The sequence below is a fragment of the Sciurus carolinensis genome, chromosome X (genome assembly GCF_902686445.1).
Source record: "Sciurus carolinensis chromosome X, mSciCar1.2, whole genome shotgun sequence".
Classification (NCBI taxonomy): domain Eukaryota; kingdom Metazoa; phylum Chordata; class Mammalia; order Rodentia; family Sciuridae; genus Sciurus; species Sciurus carolinensis.
Genome location: NC_062232.1, coordinates 32864524 through 32877400, shown reverse-complemented (window position 1 = coordinate 32877400; position 12877 = coordinate 32864524). Strand labels below are relative to the sequence as shown.

General features: G+C 50.1%; 1 non-coding gene across 1 annotated transcript; it reads left to right on the top strand.

Annotated features, from left to right (window-relative positions):
• Positions 1-12595: 12595 nt before the first annotated feature.
• Positions 12596-12669, top strand: Trnar-ccu (transfer RNA arginine (anticodon CCU)). The gene has a single exon. It is a non-coding gene; the product is annotated as a tRNA-Arg (tRNA).
• The last annotated feature ends 208 nt before the right edge of the window (positions 12670-12877 follow it).

Here is a 12877-nt window from a genome sequence, read left to right as displayed (position 1 = left end):
GCAAAAGTGAGACACTAAGCAACTCGGTGAGACCCAGTCTCTAAATAAAAAATACAAAATAGGGCTGGGAATGTGGCTTAGTGGTTGAGTGCTATTGAGTTCAACTCCTGGTACCCCTTTTCTCCCCCCCAAAAAAAAATCAAACCTGGAGATAGTTCTTTACACAAGGAATATTTACTTGTTACTGTTGCAAATAACTCAAATGAATTTTAAAACATTGCTCTCCTGGTCTGGAATTTTCTTCCACTTAGGGCTTTGCTAGCATACTGCAAATCTTCTTTTCGATGTTATTATTCCTGTTTCGTCTGTTAATGCTGTCAGCTGCCTCTGTCTTTCCTGGGACATCCCAAAGAGACCCAGTAGCCCCCCAGCAATGTAATTCTAGAGTAGAAGGGTCCCTTGATCTAGTTTAAGGTGAGAAGGCTTTTAAAGGCAGAAATAGTGCCATCTGTCCTCACTGTCTTGAGGTTTCTGATTCCTATAGCCTCCATACAGTGAGGCTCCAAATACTGTCACAGGCACAGTTGGTACCTTGCCCATTTTCACTACTCCCTTGTCCTTCAATGCACACAGGTCTGTCTTCCAACTGCTACCATCTGTGTCTCTTGGCTTCCTCTGGCGCCAGAGCCCACTCTACCCGTAAGCAGCAAACTAGAGGGCCAGCCCTCAGCGAATACCCTGTGCAAGTCTACTTGGGTAATCAAGGTGCATATTCTAAATGTCTCACCAAGGTCCCCAGAGGCACTGAACTCCAGTTGTCCATGGTGGGAACTTTCTTGATGACTTACCTTTCCCTGTCTCACTTCCCACTCCCCTACTGGTGTCTTCTGAAGTCCTTTGCCAAATAAATGACTTGTACTCACATACTTATCTCATGGTCTCCTTTTGGGGAAACCCAAATGAAGACAAACGCTGCTGAATAAAACATTACGAACAGAAGATTAAGCAAGAAAAGCATGTTACTTTTCCATTACTATCCCTAGCGAACACCAGAGCTCAAGAAATGTTGTCACGAACAACATGAGCTTGTGGCTTGTGCTGGGCCATTTCCTGAAGGGGTAACTCGGCGCCAGTTCTGTGATCTCTCTGGTCGTCACGTTGGTCATCGGTTGTGTGAGAGTTAAAGGAGATCATATATATGCAGCTTTTCGTACTTGATAAATATTAGTTATGCTTTATATCCTAGTGGTGGGCCAAGTGGATAGTCCAGCTTTTTTGCCTACAAAAAGGACTAAAAGAAAATCTGAAATCCAAAGTCCCATCAGAAAATGCATCAGAAGAGAACAGTAGAGCTGGGCACAGTGACTCAGGAGACTGAGACAGGAGGATCGCAAGTTTGAGGCCAGCCTCAGCAACTTAGCAAGACCCTAAGCAACTTAGCTAGACCCTATCTATCTCTAAATAAAATATAAAACAGGTTAGGGATGTGGCTCAGGGGTTAAGCACCCCTGGGTTCAATCCCTGGTACCACAATGAAAAAAAAAAAAAAAAGAAAGTAAGAAAGAAACGAATGGCAAAGAAATTTGAGTGTATTACAAATGTGAACTTTCTAAAAAACATCGAAGAGTTTATCAAGTAGAAAGAATGTCAGTGGTCAGCTGTGTCTCCAAGAAGTTCCAGTACTTCCAGAAAGAGCTCCCTGAACCATAGATCGACCTGACTTATAGGGACTGAGAAACGGCAGTAAGGATGTTTTCCTAGGGAAAGGGACAACACACAGACTGCCGGCTTCTTCCTTAAACAGAACCCCGAGACCCAGTGGGGGACTTCGTCATGACTGATTACAGATGAGGGAAAAGGGAGACCCAGTATGGTCAGCAGCCCCAAATCAGAATCAAATGGGCAAGGCTTCCTCTTCTCTGATATTGCAGTTGATCGATGGTTTGAATGTGTCTCCCCCTAAGTTCATGTGCTGGGACTTTAATTCCCAATGCAGCAGTGTTGGGAGATGGGACCAAATGGGAGGTGTTTAGGTCAGGAGGGCTCCACTTTCATGAACGAATGCATCTTGTTCTCTCTGGAAGAGTTAGTGCTCAGGGGAGTGGGTTGTTGTAAAAGGGGGTTCAGTTTCCTCAGCTCTTCTTTGTGGATGCTCTTTTACCTTTCTGCCATATTATGATGCAACAAGAAGGCCCTCACCAGAGGCAGAGCAGATGCCATGCTCTTGAACCATCCAGCCTCCAGAACCATGAGTCTAGTAAACCTCTATTCCTTATGAATGAAATGACCTGGTCTCAGGTATTTTGTTATAGTCACAGATAATGGGCCAAGATAGGTGGATATAGACACTGGTATGGTTTGGATGTGAGGTGTCTCCCAAAGCTCCTGTTAATATAGGAATATTCAGAGGTAAAATGATTAGATTATGAGAGCTGTGACTTAATCGGTCCATCCTGTGTGAAGGGACCGACTGGGTGGTAACTGTAGGCAGGAGGGGCGTGGATAGAGGAGTAGGTCCCTGGAGGAGTGCATAGAAGAGTGCATCTTCCCTGTGCCCCCCAACTCCCTCTCTAGGACCTCATCATGAGCTGAGCAGCTTTCTTCTACTGCCATGCTGTGCTGCTCATTGGGCCCTGGACTATGGACTAAGATCTCTGTCTATGGACTAAGATCTCTGAAACCCTGAGCCCCAAATCAACTTCTCCTCTATGTTGCTCTTGTGGGATGTTTTGGTCAGAGTGATGAATAAGGGAACTAAAACAAACATCAGCCTCAGTGGGACCGTGTGCAATTGTCCCAGTTCCTTGGCACACAGACTGTCTACTTGGTCCAAGGTGAAGCAGTACTTTTCAAGTGGACTTTGATTTTGATTCAAAATATGCTCACTTAAAATGGATAATGCAGACCCTCCAGAAAACCTGGCACTGGAGAGTTTGTTTTGGCATTTGTGTTATAAAAATTCCACGATTCACGTTTTTGTTTAGTTTTTTCACTGCTGAGACCAAAAGACCTGACAAGAACAATTTTAGAGGAAGAAAAGTTTATTTGGGGGCTCACGGTTTCAAAGATCTCAGTCCAATTCCTATTCCTCAGGCTCAAGGTGAAGCAGAACATCATGGCAAAAGGGTGTGGTAGAGGGAAGCTGTTCAGAACAAGGAACCAGGAAGCAGAGAGAGAGTTCCTCACCAGGGACAAAATATATACCCCTAGGGCACGGCCCCATCTCCCACCTCCTCGAGCCATACCCTGCCTGCCTTCAGTTACCACCCAGTTAATCCCATCAGGGATCTAATTTACTAGGTTAATGCTCTCATAACCCAATCATTTCACCTCTAAACTTTCTTGCATTGTCTCATGCATGAGCTTTATAGTAATAATTCAGCTAACAATTCGTTTTTACAAGTCACTTATTGAGCATCTATGTTGTGCTCCTGTCTTTGGTTGGTTACTCCGGAGGCTGACTTTGAGACAAGGATTTGAAGATAAGCAGTCATGGACTGCATAACATTTCGATCAGTGATGGACCACATAGGTCAGTGATCCCATAAGATTATATCACTTAGTGACGTCATAGCCCTCTTAGTTTGGGTAAGTACATTCTTTGATATTCACACAGTGACGAAATTGGCTAACGATGCATTTCTCAGAACACATCCCTGTGGCTAAGTGACTCATGACCGTAGTTTATTTGGGAGGTGATCCCAGGAAACATCGGTAGGGGAGAGTGGCAATGAGACACTGGAGCAAGGCCGGCTGGCAATCTAGAGCATGTTATCCAGGCCACTTCCACTGATGGCAAATGAAGCTTAAAGCCACGGAGGAGTTTTGAAGTGAATGTCAACCATGAGCCTCGCTTTCCCAACCAGGGAGGGGCGGGCTATGCCAACTCCCTCCGGGCATCGTTAGAGGGCTGTGAGGAAGGGCGTTAACCCCCCAGCCCTGCCAGCCTGCCGCAGCAACAGCAAAGTGGGCTCGAAGCCAGAGAAGATCCTCGGGCAAAGGTGTCCACGCTGCCTACTGGAATTGCAGAGATGTGCGCGGAAGTGGCAAGGCCTTGGGCCGCAGGTGGGCACCGAGGGCATCTGCTCACCTGGGTCTCATACAGCGCGAGGTAGAAGGCATGAGCGCTGTCCCTGAGTGGTCGACAGTTTGGAGAGAGAGCAGCAGATAGCTCTAATACAGTACTACAAGTGCCATGTCAAGGCAAGCAAGCCCAGGATGCTATGGGGACAGGGTATGACAGGGAGGGCATGCTTCTGGGAAGAGAAGAGGCCACTGGAGTCTTTCAGGATGGGAGGAAGTACTTGGGAAAGTGGAGAAAAAAATTTCCAGGTGGGGTGCTTGCGTGTGCAAACCTAAGAAGGCCCAAGAGGACATTGTGACAAATGTTCTTTTATGTCTTGTTTTCCATAGCGCATTCCCTTTGGCCAAGAGAAACCTCTCCAGCTCTACACGCAGTCTGCCATGCCCATTATTGGATGTCTAATGCACTCAACAAATTCTATTATTTTATGCTGGATGTATGGGGCTATCTGTTAATATCTGACAGTTATTACCCAGAAACTAAATGAACCTTGGAGTGAATATTTTCTTTCCCTTTAAAAAAATAAAATAAGGAGAAAAGGTGAAATGTCAGAGAAAAGAAAACAATATCTTAAACCATGAATCTCCACAGATGTATGGCATGCTTAAAAAAAAAAAAAAAACATGAAAAGATGTGAATTTAAGATGGAACTAGGATGCATTCCCAAGACCAGTGTGGATGTCTCCTAGACGCCTGTAAATGGCTTATCAAAGGCTCCAGCTGCCGGCTGGACTCATTTGTCAAAGGCCTGACATCTGATGACGTCATAGTGGCAGAGCTTCTGCGGGCGACTTAGGCAAGGTATGTTGAGGGTGCCGGGTAGGACCACACCCCAGCCCACTCACGGGACTCATTTTTGTCACTCCCAGCTTCCATTCTGTGCTGGATGACTCGATGGACTCACTCGAGCTGTTGGTGGCTTAAACACCACATTTTAAAATGTACTGCAAGTCTGCAGGTGCACGCCTGTCATCCCAGCAGCTGGGGAGGCTGAGGCAGGAGGATCACAAGTTCAAAGCCAGCCTCAGCAACTCAGCGAGACCCTGTCTCTAAATAAAATATAAAAAAGGACTGGGGATGTGGCTCAGTGATTGAGCGCCCCTGGGTTCAATCCTCGGTCCCATAAATGAATAAATAAATAAAATTTTAAAAATAAGCTATGAGTCTGAACCAGCCTTGGGCAAAACTGCGAAGCAGGTGAAGCCCGTCTCCTCTCCTCCATGTTCAGCGTTTCTCTGCAGGCTAAACAGGTTCCACTGTCTTGGGAGCCCCAGTGAAAAGGTTGACCCGAGTTTTTTTTTTTTTTTTTTTTTCTTCTGCGGGACTAAGGAATTGCTGTTATCCCAATACAGATGGATTTGCATTTTTCAAAGAGAACTGTGGCTGGGGAGCAGTGCTTAACACAAAGGAATGCCGAGATAATGGAGGAAATTTAGGCACAGCGGGAGCTGGATTTTCTGGCTTCTTTCAAATCACATCAGATAGATGACTATCTCATTTGCAAATTGTGCTGGGGAGTCGGCTGCCACAAATGTGGTCAGATATTAATCTAGGGTGTTAGAAGTCCAGATAGTCTTGGGAGTGGGGAGGAACCGTAAGCGGACAGGGACTTTCTGGGGTGCTGGTAATATTGGTCCTTGGACTGGGTTATGGCGATGTGATTCCATTTGTGAAAAGTCATCAAATAGAAAAGCGAATCACATGGGAAAAGTTTACTTTCCAAAAGCAGCTTTGGCGTGTGGGGCCAGAAGACACGATTTCAGGTCTGTTCTTCCCCTTGTACAGTAGCAGATATTTCTGTCACTGTCTTCAAGCCTCGTGACAATGTGACCACGCAGTTCTAGTAATGATTCCATTCTGCAGATGTGGATACCAAATCGCAGAGGCCTGAACTCTTGCCCGAGACCACATATCTAGTAGCAGTAGATCAAGGAGTCAAACCCAGGTCTTCCACCTACTGAGTCTGCGCTCTTCCAAATATTCCAAGGAGGGGACTGAGTGCCCTCCCCAAACAACTTAGGTCGCTGGAGGAAAATCCCAGCTTGTCCAGGGGTCCCAGAGGGTTCGGTGCTTTATCTGAGAAGAGATGATTGTCAGGAAGGGAAGGCCCAGACAGGTGGCAGCTGGGGCCGGAGGCCAGGATGACAAGGTTCAGGCTGCATATGCGTCTCAGTGTGGTGAGGGTGGCTCCAAGTTTGGAGAAGAACAGATGTGCACGGGCAGGGACCCAGAAAGGAATGACGAGCAGGCTCAGGGCACAGAGCAGGGCAGGCACGGTTGGGGCATGTCAAGGTGCTGATGTTGAGATGACTCAGTGTGGCAGCTTTGACCTGAAATGGAAGGAATCCTGGGAACCTTGTATCTTCAAGAACCAAAGAGGTAGAGGGATATTTTTAGTTATTCCGGACCTACAGCTGGAAGCGAGGTAAGTGGGCAAGGAAGCTGTATACTTTACAGAGATAGCTAAAAGGACAAGGAAACACCTATGTGTGACCTACTACTCATCAGTCGAGTCTGACTCTCCACTCCTTGGAATCTGATGAATGGCTTCTTTGACCAATAGACTATGATGGAAGTGAATCTGTATCTATTCTTGGTGTAGCCCTTAATTGGCCTGATGGCTTTCTCTTCTGTCCCTTGAAACTCTTGCTCTGGGGACAGGGACAAACCATCTCAGAATCCAGCTGCTATGTTGTGAGAAGCCCGAGCCACATGCAAGTGCTCCAGTTGACAGCCCCAGCTGAGCTTCTCGTGAAGAGTCAGCGTTAACCACCAGCCATGTGCATACGCCATCTTGGATGCCCAGTCTGGTCAAGCCTGCAGGTGACAGCAGCTTTAGCTGCTTGAGAGACCTCAAGTGGGAATGATATTGGGGAGTCCACTCAATTCTCAGAACGTAAGGGACAATAATAGTTGTTAAGTCACTATATCTTAGGGTAGCTTGTTACACAGGAGGAAAAAGAAAGGCAAGGGCTCTAAAAGACTGGAGCACTGGACTGCTGGGGGGTCAGCCAGGGGTGTAGGAGGGAGGCAACTGAGAGGCTTCCAATGGAGTCAGGTTTCCGTTCCTAAGATTGGCAGCAAGGCCAGGAGCCTGGAGATCTGAGTTGGAGACTTGGTCTTGCCACTCACTGGTCCTGGAATTTTTAGTAAGTCAATGCCTCTCTGCGCGTCATCTTCCTCCTCCGTAAAATGGAGATGATTCATTCTACAAACAGGCTATTGTAACTGGGTCTCCGCTGGGGAGGGCATCCCAGGCGCATTCCAAGATGAAACCAGGCACTGAGAATGTTTGCATATAAATGCATGTAAGTAAATGTTAATTACATGCAAATCCCTTAGAACAGTACCTAGCACATTCTAAGTGTTCAATATATGTCCCCTGTCATTATTACGCTGTGGCTGCAATTTAATTCTCTGAGTAACATTCGTACCCCGACTTTAGCTTTAAAAAGCTAACCAGATACAACTTTGGAAAACTGTTTGGCAATAAAGTTAAACATATACCTACCTTGTGACTCAGTAATTCCACTCCTGGGAGTGTACCCCACAAAAATGGGTTCTTGCAGCCACCAAAAGACACGTAGGGCAATGTTCACAACTGCTTTTATCATCATGGTGCCAAGCTGGAGACAATCCAAATGTCCATCAACAATCAAATGGATAAGTGAATTGTGGCATATTTGTAGAATGGAATGTCACTTGGTAATTAAAAAGGATAAACGACAGTTTCCTGCAATCGAATGGATGGATCTGGTGGACAGTGGAAGGAGTCACATACCAAAGAGCACATGTTGCGTGAGTCCATTTATATCAGGCAAAACTGATCTATGTCGTTGGAGATCAGAATAGCTGCGGGGTGTTGACTGAGAGAAGCTATGAGGGAAACTTTGGGGCTGTTTGCAACATCTGTATTGACCTGGGGGTGATCACGCAGGTATATGCGTATGTAAACATGAATCAAGCTGTACACTTAAGAGGTGCACTCCACTGTCGGTAAGTCATTGGGGTACAGGACACAATAACTCAAAGTAAGGGGCTTCAGCATGCTGAGCACTTCCAAGAAAATGAAGATCGGAAGCCTCAAAGGCAGGAGCTCTCTGTCTCCTGTTCCTCTTTCTCCCCTGAAGCAAGTCCCAGAAAGAATTCCTCTTCGGCAAGGTGCGTCACAGAAACTAGAAGCCCTCTCCTCCCCAAGCAAGTCGGTGACCTGGAAAGGTCACGCTCTCCCTTTCCCCTCCAAGCTCCTCATTCCAGAAGGGTCCTGTCCACACCCAGGAGGAAGGAATGCTGCAGAAAGGCCCAGAAGAATCTGAACGGGCAGGCTCCCTCCTCGGGCTGTGACCATGAGGTCATCCGCACATTTCTACATGACTGTCTACTCTATGGGACCTAAGCCTGAAAACAAGGTTGCCTGGGACTTTGGTTCTTCAATCCTAAAGGCTCTAGTGTCCAAGGAAAACTGAATAACTACATTTCTTTTGCTCTTGTTAACTTGTCTTTTGTTCCAGGAGTGTGGCCGTGACCCTTAGGATGGGTGAGGACAGGGATCACATCTTTCCACCCCTATGAAGTTACACCTCAATTAAAAAAAAAATACAGAAAGGAGGGAAAGCTGTGCCAGGGCCAGCGTGGGGCTCCACTGTGTTCCTCCCAGTCTCTGAGACCTGAGCGCTTCTTTCCACAGGCAGATCCCCAACTTCCAAGTGGGAGAAAGCCAGGTCCAGAAAGGGCAGCCATGGAAAATCCAGTTAACCTGAAGCATCAAAAACCAGACCACACAGGCAAGCAGTGGAGACAGATGGGGCTTAGCACAGATGAGTGTAAGGTGAGCAGGGGCTCAAGGGCCAGGATGCTGCGGAATTCCTCACAGGTGAGGACAGGACCACGGGAAGGGCCTGCTCCCGAGCAGGAGGCCACAGGCCAGTGGTAACAGCGGACGGGTGTCCAAGAGGGGACATGTGGTTGGAGAAAGGCTTCCCTCTCTCCCCTATTCCCACCTCTCCTCTTCAGGCCCGGCGCCTGTCACTCCAGCACATGGTGTCGGAAAGGGGGTTTCTCGAATCAACAGCAGGAGACCCCCAGTCCCAGGGCTGGGGGCCGCTGCGCCCTTTCGGAACAGACTGCTCCAAGCCGAGCCGGCAGAGCGCGGCGGATTCAGTATAATTAATTTCGAAACCGGGGTGGATTTTATCTCCATCTCCGCCAGAGAGCCGGTTTCGCTGCCGCCTGCGGGCTTTCCTACGCGTCTCCTCCGGCAAGGACCCTGGGGCGTCCCCTCCCCCTGTGGCCGTGCCCGGAGGGAAGGAGCGCCTGGGCTCTCCGCGTCCCCTAGTGCTGCGAACCCCCAGGGATCCCCCCTCCCTCTCCCCTCCCGCCCCAGCGTTCAGTCCTTGGCACTTCTCCGGGGACACGGGGGCGGCCCCGGGGCAGCCCGAGGCCTTGGCACGGCCGCAGGGTAATTGGAGCGCGCGGGAGACCGGATGGGGGAGGGGATGTCCCTCGGGGCGCCGGTCCCCATCCCAGCCCTGGAGGGGGCGGCTGGGACCCGCAGGGCCATCCCCGCCCGGCCCCGAGCCGCCCCCGAAGCCCCCTCCCCGGCTCCGCGCCGCGCCCTCCCCGCGGCTCCGCCCGCTCATTAGCGGAGGCCGGGCCGGCCCGTTCGCCTCCTCCGGCCGCCAATTACCCGCCCCGCTGGCTCCGAGCGCGCCGCCGGGCCAGACAAAGGCGCGGGCGGCGGCGGGCGGGGGAGGGGGAGGGGGCGGGGGCGGGAGGGAGCCCGGGGCGCCCGCGCCTGCAGAGCCGCGGCGGCGGCGAGATAAGGGCGGCTGCGGCGCGCCGCGCTCCAAATGGAAATGAATCCCCGTGCGGCCCGCCCCCTCGGCCCCACGGTGTTAGCGCGACGACCCCCCCTCCCGCCCCCGGCGAGGGCCATCCAGTCCCCGGTCCCCCGCTCCGGGCGCCACCCGCCCCTCCTCCGGCGCTTGCTGAGCGTTTGGAAAGTGCGGAGCCAGGCGCGCCACGTGCCTCGAGCCTTTGGCTCTGCAGCTCCCGAGACCTGGCCCTAGGGTTGTTCTCAGCGCGGGGCGGCTAACCAGAGCCTTCCAGGCTGCCTCTCGGGCTAGACGGGTCCCCAGGCCTTCCCGGGCAGTGCTGAGTTAGGAACTGGGTGGGTGGGGGTGGTGTAGACGCCTGGCGCCTCAGCTGGGCACCCTTGCTGCTGACCAGCTCCTTTGATATCGGGCAATCATACATATATATGATTGATATATATATATATATATATATATATATATATATATATTTATGTACATATATATGGAAAATATATATGGAAAATGAGGCATAGGAGGGGTGAAATGATTTATTCACAGCTAGGCAGGTTAGTGGCAGCATCTAGGCCATAGTTCACGGGCTTTTAACGTTTTATATCTCCTGATTTTTTTTTTTTAGCTTTTCAGGAGAAACCCCCCAACAACCCACCTCAATCTTGCACTCTGATATTTGCAGATTCTAAAGCCCCTTAAGCGCCATCCTTTCTTTCCCTGTGAGTGAAGACAAGTCTGGGGCCTCTCTGTCAGCCACAATGATTTCAGGGAGGTTTATTCTCTAGTTTGCATTCTGGAAGGCATAGGTATATATTTTTTCATTATCTTAATCTGTGATTATTGTGCTGAATATGAGTTTTGGATTTCTGGCACCAGTAGTCCAGGCGGACCCAGGTTTGGAGGGCTGAGTCTATGAGGTGCCTGTCCCTGCCCTAGGTCTCCTGTCCCCTGGCGGGGGCTGGGAACCCCAGGGAATTTCCAGTCATTCTTTGCTGACATTTGTCTCTCTGGCTCTGAGGGCCTTTAAGAGGCAGCTTTCCCTTCAATCCAGTGCGGGGACAGTGCAGTGCAGGGACAGTCCGGGTAGGGGTCAGGGAGACTCTCACCTCAGGGCACGCCTGTGGGATGAGATGTAGACGGCCCCAAATGAAGACAAATGTCCCTCAATAAAGTGCCGTTCCCCAGGGCCCCCCTTGCTGTCTGCTGTCAGCCACGGTTTAGGGCTCCCGAGGTCAAGGTCTTCCTCCCAGCCCCCAGGCTACTTAGCTTTGCACAGAGAATAGCCAGTGGGGGCCTTGGCCTCCTCCTCCTGCTCACAAATGCGCCTCAGAGACCAGGCGCTGGGCCAGAGACAGAGTGAGCTGGAGGCTCCGTGCAAATCATCCTGTCCTCCCAGGGGGAAGACATCTCCCAGAGCCAGACCATGCGTCTGTCTGCAGTGTCTGCTTGGGAAGGGACCCTCTTTCATGGGCCCCTCCTTCATGGGCCCCTCCCTGGGCGCCTGGGATAACCTGCTTTACAGAGCAGTCCTGTGTCCCTGTGACTTCCCACCGGAAGTCACATCCTGACCCCATTCAGCTACCTGTCCCAACAAGGCATTAGCCCGGTTGTCCCTTGGGCAATACCCCAACCATCCTAGTACCCATCTTCCAGGTTCCACTGCCCAGCAAGGAAAGGGCTAATGACAGGTGCAGCAGGACCCTGTCCCAGCCTGCTTCCCTTCTGATTGATCAGTGGGGAAGAACCCCAAAGCAACTGGCGTTTACAAAAAGCATTAAGTGGCCAGTCGGTGACCTACTGGTGAACTTGAGAGACTTCACTGTCAAATATCCTGTCCATAGAGGCTTCAAATAACCCTGCCATGATTTTATTGTTTTTGGACTGAGCTTTGGCCTCCCCTGTGGTCCTGTTTTCAAATGTCCTTTACATCTTACTTTCAGCAAATCTTGTGCCCTGGACATGAGGCATGTGCAAGATGCAAGGCATGCTTTGCCCCTGGCCCCCTGCCCAACACTGGTCTGTCCAGCTGGAAGACACAGATGCTGCCATTTGCCTGGAAGGAGCTTTGCTGGGGACAGTCTGCCGGCCTGAGGCTGGAGTGTCACAGAAGAGCAGAATGGGCCAACCTCGTCCGCAGCACCTTGGGCAATGTGTCTTGGGACCTCTGGAACAGCTGCCACACCTCTGTCCAGGACTTGGCTGTGGCCAACTGTGGATGACCGTGTTGAGAACAACCCCTGACTCCTGTCACCTTCCCTTATATACATTCTGCTAAAGGTGAACAGAAGGACCCTCAACTTATCACTGCTTAAGGTTTTCTGAGCTGGAGAATACAAATCTGGCCCACCCTCATCCTTAGGAGAATTTTCCCTTGGAGCCAGGCAAAGCCACAAGGTCATTTCAGGCCTGGCACGCACCATTTTCAGAAGCTAGCTCAGGACCGTGCCCCCACCCAAGTCACCCTAGGGTTCTTAGTGGGCTTGTGGCATCTGATGGGTAAGGGCGCTTAGCTCCTAGTGGCTGCCTGGGATCCTTCCAAGCTGTGTGCCCTTGGGCCAATTGCTGGACTTCTGAATAATGAAAATAATAAAAGCACCAACATCCTAATGGCGTTGTGGGATTAAATAAGGTAACGCACATATATTCAGCACTTGCTGAATTGCTTAATATCAGTTGTTACTTTCTTTGTTTCTTCCTTCTTTCCTCTCTTCCTTCCTTTCTCTTTTGAAAATTCTCGGGGGCTGGGGAGATAGCTCAGTCGGTAGAGTGCTTGCCTCCTAAGCACAAGGCCCTGGGTTCGATCCCTAGCACCCCCCAAAAAAAAAAATGAAAATTCTCACTGTTCTTCTGAATTGGATGCTATACATTTGGTTGTGGGAGAAATCATAGATAGTTTGAGTTTGATTAGGCAAGAGATAGGACCGTGATGGCTACTACAGAAACAGGACTCAGTCTTTCAACTGAGGGGACTTAATATAGGGAACTGAAGGGCCAGGCAGAGGCACTGAGAAGCTGCACACATGAG